Here is a 9,761-nt window from a genome sequence, read left to right on the forward strand (position 1 = left end):
TTCCTGCTGTCCCTAAATCCAAAGGAAAGTCACCCTCCAACCCAACCTCTGACTTAACATTATGGAGAAATTAGGTTATACATGTTCTTGCCCCTTGAAAATATCAATTATCATCCACTTAACAAGCTGTGAGCTAAAGTTTACCTTCCTGTGGGAAAGTCCTGTCAGCATTAGCAAAACATTTCAGAGAACAATCCTATGTTATAAAACAAAAACAGTCCATCATTCTTTAAAATGCTAAGTTTAGAGACATACATCCACTTTCCAGCTGCCAACAAGCCAGGGACACCATGGCTTGTGGTTTCATTTAGGGTTAGTGAAGACCTTGAAGATGATGGAGACAACAGCCTGGTAACTGCATTTGAAGTGCTCAGGATTTTTTAAATCAGCTATGGTTTTTAACAGTAAATTTTAAATTCCCTTAAACTGGGCTGTCCTTTGCCTCAGTTGCTCTTTTGCTTTGTGAACTTTCAGAGCTCACATCCTCCAGCTCTTCTCCACTGCCACAGAAACAAACACGAGAAAATCTGAAATGTGAGACAAGCTCAGAGTGCAGAGCACTGCAGCAGATGGTTACAAAGAGACAGCAAAGCTTACATGAAAAGGAATTTAGAAGCAGAGAAAAAAGGTTCACTGCTGCTTCCATTCAAGGGGAAATGAGGGTTCCCCCCTCTCTTGAACATGCTGAGATCAATGTTCAGTTTGTTGGGACTCACAGAAGTGCTCTAAGGTGGCCTTGCTGCCTCTGTCGTGGAACCAATTTACCATGAATATCACTCAGAGCTGCTTCCAGGCTTTGTCATTTCATAACTCAAGGTACAATTTAAGGGGAGTTCCAAATTAATGTGAGCAAGACCTTTAAAGTCAGCGTTATGGTTTCCAAAACAACTGATTTGTGAAATGGAGGGGGGAGGCAGGGGGGCACACGAGCAGTGCCACTGGTGGAGTTTATTGTGTCAGAATAATACAGAATATAGCTGGCATTAGATTGCTGCTGCCTACACAGGCATGATAGCACCTGAGAATTCTCTCCACGAAGGCCATTTTGTTTTCTTGTATATTTTATCACTTTCAGAGGTTTCAGACTGGTTTTCATCAGGAAGAGAGCTGCTCTCCCTAAGCTGCCTTTGAAATGCACACAAGGGAAATTATTCCCATTTCAGACCTGCTGACCCAAACAAGCACACCAACAGCAAGCCCCATGTCCTGTGTGTCCTAACCTCCTCTCAATATGCTTTCAGCTGCTAACCAAGTCCCCCATTTGCCTGGCTGATAACTCATCCACCCACTGCCTCCCGAAGCAAGCAAGGATTGAGTTCTGCCAGATTTCCCCCCTGGAGCAGCTTTAATGTAGGTCTGTCACCTCGAGCTGAGGATTTTCACCAAACCTGGGGGAACTCTGTATTTCTGAAGGCTCTAAATTACTTTCAGCTTCAGTGGAAACTGGCCCTGGCTTGGAAAGTAATTAGCAGGGGGCTGATGAAGATGCACAAGCAGTCGCACAGGTCTGCTGGCCGCAGGCGTGCCTGTGCTGAGTGTGAAACACCTTCAATACTCAGTGCAGGTTTGGTAACTGCAATATGATATTGAGCCATTAGAGTTTCCAGAAGAGGCCATGAAGATGGTGAAGGGCCTGGAGGAGAGGCTGAGGGCACTGGGCTGGGTCAGCTGCAGCAGAGGAGCTGAGGGCAGAGCTCTGCAGGGCTGCAAGGGCAGCTCCTGGCTCTGCTCAGGCCAGGGGCAGCCCCAGGAGTGGCTGGAGCTGGGCCAGGGCAGGCTCAGGCTGCAGAGCAGGGCAAGGTTCTGCTTCCCCCAGAGGGTGCTGGCACTGCCCAGGCTGCCCAGGGAATGGGCACAGCCCCGAGGCTGCCGGAGCTCCAGGAGCCTTTGGGCAGCAGGGATGGACAGGGGGGATTGTTGGGGGTCTGGGCACAGCCAGGGGCTGCATCCATCATCCTGGGGGGATTGTTGGGGGGTCTGGGCAGGGCCAGGGGCTGCATCCATGATCCTGGTGGATCCCTTCCCACTCAGTTTATTCTGTGGTTCTGTGATGTTATATAAAATTAAAACCAAACAAACCAGACGCCTTTAAAAGAAAAAAGAAAACAAACTCAGCTTCAAAAGCCTACAGCCTGCTGGGTCTCAGTCTGAATGTGAAGGATGTGAGGGTGTCTCTGATTCCATTACACAGGAGATTTGAAACCCACACAAGTGATTTAGGAGCCTTTTGTTGAGTATGACAGGGCTGTGCCTGCAGGCAAAGACAAGCCCAGTCTTCCCAGTAGAGGAAGCTCAGGAGATATTTGGATCTGGAGGGAAAGACATCATAGCTAAGAACAGGGCGAGGACGACAGAAACTGGAAGTTACAGACATATGGATAGAAAAAATGGCTTTTTCCTACCTAAATTTAAGTCTGAAACCATATTTGAGCTTTTACTTTTTATTTATTTCAACATTCTACTTATGAATGCAGTAATATAAAAGCAATTCAGCCTTAATTATAGTGGTTTAGCTGAGTTGCTATAATTTTCCTGTCCCTTAATTCTCCCCATGTTTATAACTATTAAAGAGCTTAGGCTCTAGTAAATTTTTTATTCTTCATAATTGCCAAGCCTGAGCAGAGCAATAAGAGCTCCATGTTTAGCCTTTCCTCATGTAATCCAAAGTCACACTGTGCCAAATATGAGGCACTTGAAGTCAGTCGCTGTGGGTAGTAATGTATCTGCTTTAACTCATGGCACACGAGGCGTGGGATGTGGATTTTGGAGTCACCCACACAGCTATTCATCCCCAGCCCACCCAGAGCCAGGCACCCTCTTAGCACTCCTAGTTTTATCCTCTTGTTACTCCTTTGTTCAGCAGTCACAACTCACTTTTTCTACACTTCTATTTTACTGGAACAATTCACACTGGGAACCCAGGCCTGAGGAACTCCTGCATGCCCCCATGTCCCTGCATGCCCCAGACCTGTGACAGGGAAGGGTGGCAGTGCCAGCGAGGGGGAGAGGATCTGATCCTTTACTCAGCAGCTTTCTCCTCCCAGAAAAAGGGTGATATTCCACCACACTCTCAGTCTCCTGTAAGGAGAACTCTTGTTTTCTCACAGAAAAACAAGCCACCCTTTCAGCAATAAAACATCCTAATTAGGGTAGCAGCAACTGCAGATTTTACTTTAAACAGACAAACAATTGAAAAAATGCATTTCTTTTAAGGTGGGGAAAACCTTAGGCAACACACATATGGGAGGGACTCAGGAAATTCTTTCAGATGTTGCAAGCTCCCAAATTAAAGGAAAAAAAAAAAGTCCCTAGCTGCACTTGAAAGATGGCTATTTCCTCACAATTCCCATTTGATCACATAAAATGTGGCCACTGGTGATGCAAACAAACATTCCTACAAAACCAACTCAAGGTTTTGTGAGCAGCCCAGCTCCCCCAGAGCACGAGGGAAGGCAGGTCCACGTGCACCTCTGTGGGGTCACTGGAGCCCTCCCAGAACCCACCATCCAAATGGCTGCATCCTGCAGGAACAGCCCCGGACCATTTTAATTTCCCTCCTTTCCTGTCTAACTTTAATTTTCAAAGGTTTTGCCCAGGGCCCTTTGCTGAACTCTATTGTTTTACATGACCAGAGCTGTCGTCCTTCAGAGGAGACTCCTCACTGTCTGCTCTGAGCCTGCCCAAGCTGCTTTTCCCTGCAAGATCCTCATCCCACATCCCCCAGAACAAACCCTCAGTACACAGGCTGCCTAGGAAGCCCAGATTCCAAGGCCAGTAACCAAAGGCTTCCTCAGCAGGGCCCAAATCCCCAACTAACAGCTTGTCACAGCTTCAGTTTACAGAGTTTATAATTGTTTTGGGAGGTGCATTACAGAGAAATCAAAATGATAACAATTCTCAAAAAATTGCAGCGGGTTGTGCACAAAGATTAAACAGCTTGGTCCTATTCTCACTGGGAAACAGGAGGCTTAGCAAACATGGAATTAACATTTTTAATATTGTGAAGGGGAATTAATCAGCTGATAAATATTGGGGGTGGGAATCAAGAAGTAACCTGATCAACAGCAGGTATTCTGCTGCTATCTGGAGGCTGAGGAGGGAAGGAGGATTCTGTTTGTGAAGGCTCAGCAGGGAGCAGAGCTTGTCTGGGAGGTTTAGGCCAGCAAGGCAGTGACATGTGGGGTACAAAGGGGATTTTGTCCAGGTGATGTGGTGCAGCAGGGGCAGAGGCTGGCAATCCCACCTGGTCACTCACAAACACACACAAGAGGTGAGTGGAGCTTTCAGCAGTCTCAAACACAGCCACTCACCCAAATGTTAATTACCCCCAGAGTACAGCACATACAGGACAGGCTTCGTTCCTTTTCACTTGTAAGCAAAGTAATTTCCAGGTGGTGTTGCCATCGTGCTTAATTTAGATTTTGTAACATCCTGCAAACCCTGACATGACGTGAATGATGGCTCTTAAAACATACTCCAAAGCTGCCTGAGAGCCTTCCACTAACTGTAAGAGGAAAAGGAAAACAGTCAGGGCATCATTTGCTTTCTTATCAACGATTTTATCATAAATTTACTTTTTTTAAAAGAAGAGGGTACAAAAATAGCCCTGCATCACAACTAAATATTTGCAGTTAACACATGCAGATCTGGGTAACATGTTCATGCCACCCCTGAACAACCAACATAACTTCCAGAAACTTGCACACATTCCTGAACAAAATCAGCATCTGCCAGCCCTGGGTGATGTAGGATCAATGCAATCTGCAGCCAAGGCTGAATGTGTCAGAGAGCTTCAGGTCACAAAGGTCAGGTGTTGCCAGTGAAGAAGCTGCAGCCCTAGCACAGCTGGGCTGGAATTCCCACCCAGCTTCTGAAGAAGTTTTACATTCTCTTCAAGCTCCCAAGGCTCCATCACCTGTGTTAGAAAGGTGCAGCAGCTCAGGACACAGGAGCAGGGAAGGCAGACAGAAGCTGCAGAGGTGTGAATACAACCCTGGCATGATGTCCAGCTCTGAAAACACTGCCTTCAGTACAGCAAAGTAACAGGAATTTACATGTCTGGGTGGATTAAGCTACAGCTGAATACTGAGCATCTGTGGGGCCAAATCTTGTTGTCACAAAGATTGTACTGCTCTGAGCAAAGCTGGGGGCAAGGAAGGCAGAAGGAGAGCTGTGCTCTCCTCAAGTCACCTACAAACATTCCATTCCTACAATACTCCACTGCAAGCTGACAAATCCAGCTCCCCGGGCACTGGTATTTTATTAACCTTTTAAATTATCTAAATGTTTGCAAAAATTGTTGTCATTTTGCCACACGCTTCCTTTTTCACTTGAGCTTCATAATGCAGAAGTGACAAGAAGTGGGAAGAAAGGTTAGAAAAGCCAACCAATCCCAGTCTGGAGTACAATTAACACAGTACTTCAGTTTCACAGGGCAGTTCTGGCTTAGTAAACATAATGATAGCTTTGCTCCGAGGTATAAATGAGAGGGCATTCATTTGCATTACTAACACACCTTGACAAAGGTTCCAAGATCAAAGACAAGCTGTCAGCATAATTGTAAAATAACACTTTTCCCCATTTTAATTACTTGAAATAGCTTTTCTGTATTATTAATAACATTTTCCACCATTAGAGCAAAAGTTGATTAAAGGCACTGCTCTGTGCACAAACACAGAGGAGGTTTGCCTAACATGGGAATGACTTAGAGATGTGTTTGGAGCACGCTCTCAAGCACAGGGTGGGACTGTGGGGGTCTCCTGTGCACCAGTAGTTGGGCTGCATGGTCCTGGTGGGCTCCTTCCAACCCAGGACATTCTGTGATCCTGTGTTTGGGTTGAAAACACAGAACAAAACTAAACAAATGTGCTCCCTTCAAACCCAGCCATATCCAGGCAGTTTGAAGCAAGACTCAGCTCCCTCTGAGAAGTTCCCAGCCCCAAGAGGCAGCTGCTGTGAACCCAGCCTGAAAGCCCTGCCAGGCAAGCAAAGAGAAAAGGTTCATGCCCACCAAACCCCTCATCCGAGAGCAGATCACCCTCCTCACAGAAGGAGTCAGTTCTATTAGGAAGGAATTGTTCCCTGGCAGGGTGGGCAGGCCCTGGCACAGGGTGCCCATGGCAGGGGTGGCTCTGGGTGGGATTTAAGATCCCTCCCAGCCCAAACCATCCTGTGAAGAAACTCTGTGATCTCAAGTCTGATCCAGTGCCCCCTAAGCCTCGCTCCAACACTTTCAGGGCATTCTGGGGGAGTCCCCACATCCAGCTGCTTCAGCCACAGCTGGTGATTGGCATCCCCCAGACATCCCATGGCTCATTTTCCCACCTCACAATCTTACACTTCCTGCCCAGAATAAGGACACCACAGAAGCACAGCCCTGGCCATCAGGGTTACACAGCCCTGGCTGTACAAAAGCAAGTGACACCCTGCTCTTGCACCCCCCCAGTGTTGCTGATGCATCAGTGTAACAAAATAATCACCACAAAAGTACCCACTGCTGTAATAATTCTTCTCAGTTTGACGTGTCCTTCTCTCCAAGAAAATGCCTTCCATTTGAGGCTTGAAGGATTAAGTGATTTAATAGGTTTTTGCATCCCTATCTTCCATGACTTCCCTTTGATAGCTCTGGTCCAGCCTCAACACTCACTGAGCCATTTCTGCAGATGATTAGCTCTCTGAATACATTTTGCACTGTTTGATTGTATTTAATAGAGGAATAGTGTAGTACAAGACTAAAAACAAATTAATTTACAATAGATAAACTTTTATGGTCACATTTTAAAAAAAGTAAACAAAACCTCAATTTGCTTTACATGTGAACAACCTAGATGTTTTTCCAAGAGATGAACAAACTGCAGGCATTCCGTAATCCCCAAAGCAGTGACCACAACAGCTCACCAGTGTTACACTTGTCGTTTGTTCCAGAGCACACACAGCAAGTTACAAACTTCCCTCAGTACTGAGTGTGGTGATTACACTGATTTTTCCCAAGCTGCCCTGCCCTGTGCTGGAAAGGGCTGGCACAAAGCAGTTTCTCTGTGGAGAACCATCATCACTCCATCAGCTCATTAGCAGCCCAGCAGAGAGGATGCTCTTGGAGTGCTTGTGTAGTTTCCTGCTAAATAGGAATATAGCCCATGAGTAACACAAACATTTTGTAAAAAATCAAACCAGCAAACAAACAAACAAAATATTAACATTCTGCGATTCTCTAATTTCAGTTGTTGCTACTCAGACACAATTAGGCACTGAACCTGCACTGCTACACTTCACCTATAACATGAAGTGCCCCATGGCAAAGGTCCTGGCAGTCTCTACCCCGCTATTTTCTGAGGGTGGAAATGAGAGCAGCTGAATGTGCCTGCAGGGAAAGGTCACCTGGAAATCATGGCACCACTTTCCTTTGAAGGGGATTTGCCTCTGTGGGTATTGGCCATCCCTCGTGCTGTCTGCAGACCTGGGAGCCTCCAAACTGACCAGTGCCTTCTGCCCTGCCCCAGAAAATGCCCCAGCTGTGCCTGTACACCTTCCTGGCTGCTCAGAGGGAGCTGCACCCTCAGCCCAGCTGGAAGAGCAGTGCCCTGTGCTCCACCTTCCCAGGGACACCTCTGCAGCCCAAGCAGGGCCAGCCTGTGGCTTTCCACACCTGGGAGAGCTCCTGGGTACGTGTGCTTTGACTGTTCCAGTGTTTGAGTTACATTAAATGGAAACCCACTCCCATGAAAGTCACTTCAGCAGTACACTCAGCCTCTAAGGCACAGCCCCTGAGGCACAGGCAGGCCAGGTACACTGCTGGACACCCTCCCTCCACCCCTCCCTGAGCTAAAACTGCACTGCACACAAATGCCTTCCAAAAAACTCCTCCTATCAACATGAAAAGAGTCTGAGATCCCAAAAAGCAAAATACCCCTTCTCTGAGAGGTTAAGATGCCTCTTACAGGAGGAAAATTGGGTACCTGGCAATCTTAAAATGCTTTAGGAAGCTGGGATTGTATTTATTTCCCATCCGTGTGAGGGAGGGAAAAGGGCTCTTCAAAAATAGTTTGTTGCTCAATATGGTCTTTTGCAGGCCTTTAACTTTTTTTTGTTATTCATTGAAATTTATAAGGGAAAGCTGAGAGTCACAAATGGAAAAGAGATTTGACTGGCAGCTACAACTTCAATTTCTATGAGAAATCTCCCTGGAAAACAGACTTATTTTATCTCAGCCTCACCTTCCAGGAACAAAACCATGACAGTTACACTCACTGTTCTCTTGTGTACCCATCCTCACAGTGGAAATTACAACTGAATTACAAAACAGATTGTCTGATACTCATGAAAATAAAATTTATAGTCCACTCCACTCTAGCTAATTAATTTCCTTCAAACCACATCCCAGAGTGATCAAATGAGACATGAGCTCTTTCATGAGAAGAAAATCCCACTGGAGTTCCTGAACATCAAATGTAACAAACACCAGCGTTCCAACATTTGCATCACCATGTTTGAACCTCCATGTTTGCATATGTAAGCATCCATTTGCATGTGAGTACTATGTTTTATTAATAGTGATTAATATTAATATTCCAAGGTGGTAGTGAGTTCTGAATTTATGCAAAACAAGCTCATGCCATGAGACAAAAGCAGATTGCTCATGGTTAAGGTCATCAAGAGAAGAGCACATATCTGAGCACACTAAACAAAGCAAAGCACCACATTCATGCTCCCAGCACTTACTGTTCACAATAGCACCACTGTGAAGCTCTCCAGCACAGCCCTTCTTTTGTCTGCCTGGCCCTGGGAACCCTTTTACACATTTTCATATAGTTCATATTAAAAATGAGAACTTTAGCTTCCCTCATGAGACCAGCTCTAGAGCTATTTTCCCTAAATAATGGCCATCTGTTCGGAATGACCTCCCCAAACAACTCGCTTTGTTAACGGCAACTTTGCTGCAGTTAATTCACCAGTGGGGATTGCTCCAGCCAACTTTCCATGGGCCTCTATTATTATGAAAACCTATTATCAAGCAATTAAATGACAGCAAGAATGCAATAAAGTACAACAGTCTTACTTGTAGCATTATCCTGGGTGCTGATGTTAATGAAAGGCTATCGCACCCCTGACTGCAATTCCGAAATTCTGCCATACAGGAGAAAACTCCCGTCAGCAGCAATTTCCACTCTTAATGGTCTGAGCAATTACAATCCTTGCCTAAGCCCCTCCCCAGTATTTCACCCCAAATTAAATTAAGGACAGCTCTGAGGTGATCTCTTTGCTGGAGCCAGGCCCAAAGGACACAAAGCCTGGCTTTACCAAAGCTCAGCCCATGTGGGAAGGAGTTTGCTTCCCTGTCACACAGGTGAACCTCACAGTCACAATCCCTCCTCCTCTGTGTAAATGAAACAATAAACCAGCCTTCTGAATTCTCTACTCTGAATTTGTCTCAGTAGAAAATAATGAAGTTGAATTGCCCTTAAAGTGCCCCTCTGGCAGGCTGCACTTATGGCATGACACCTTTCCTTTCCTTTTCTCATTTCTAGAGCTAAACATAAACTTAAATAAACCTCTTTGAGAAATGAGATGCACATAATTGCCACAAATACCCCAAGGGGTCTAGACCATTTCCCCTTTCTAAATCACACTGGGTTTGAAATGTGTACAATCACCATTTTGTATTTCTGATATAAAACAGAGCAGTAGGTCTTGAAACGAGTTATGGGTTTTTCTCCCCACCATGAAAGTACAAATCTATGTTGACATGAAGTAGTACTTTCCCT

This window comes from Geospiza fortis, unplaced genomic scaffold (assembly GCF_000277835.1).
Source record: "Geospiza fortis unplaced genomic scaffold, GeoFor_1.0 scaffold18, whole genome shotgun sequence".
NCBI lineage: Eukaryota > Metazoa > Chordata > Aves > Passeriformes > Thraupidae > Geospiza > Geospiza fortis.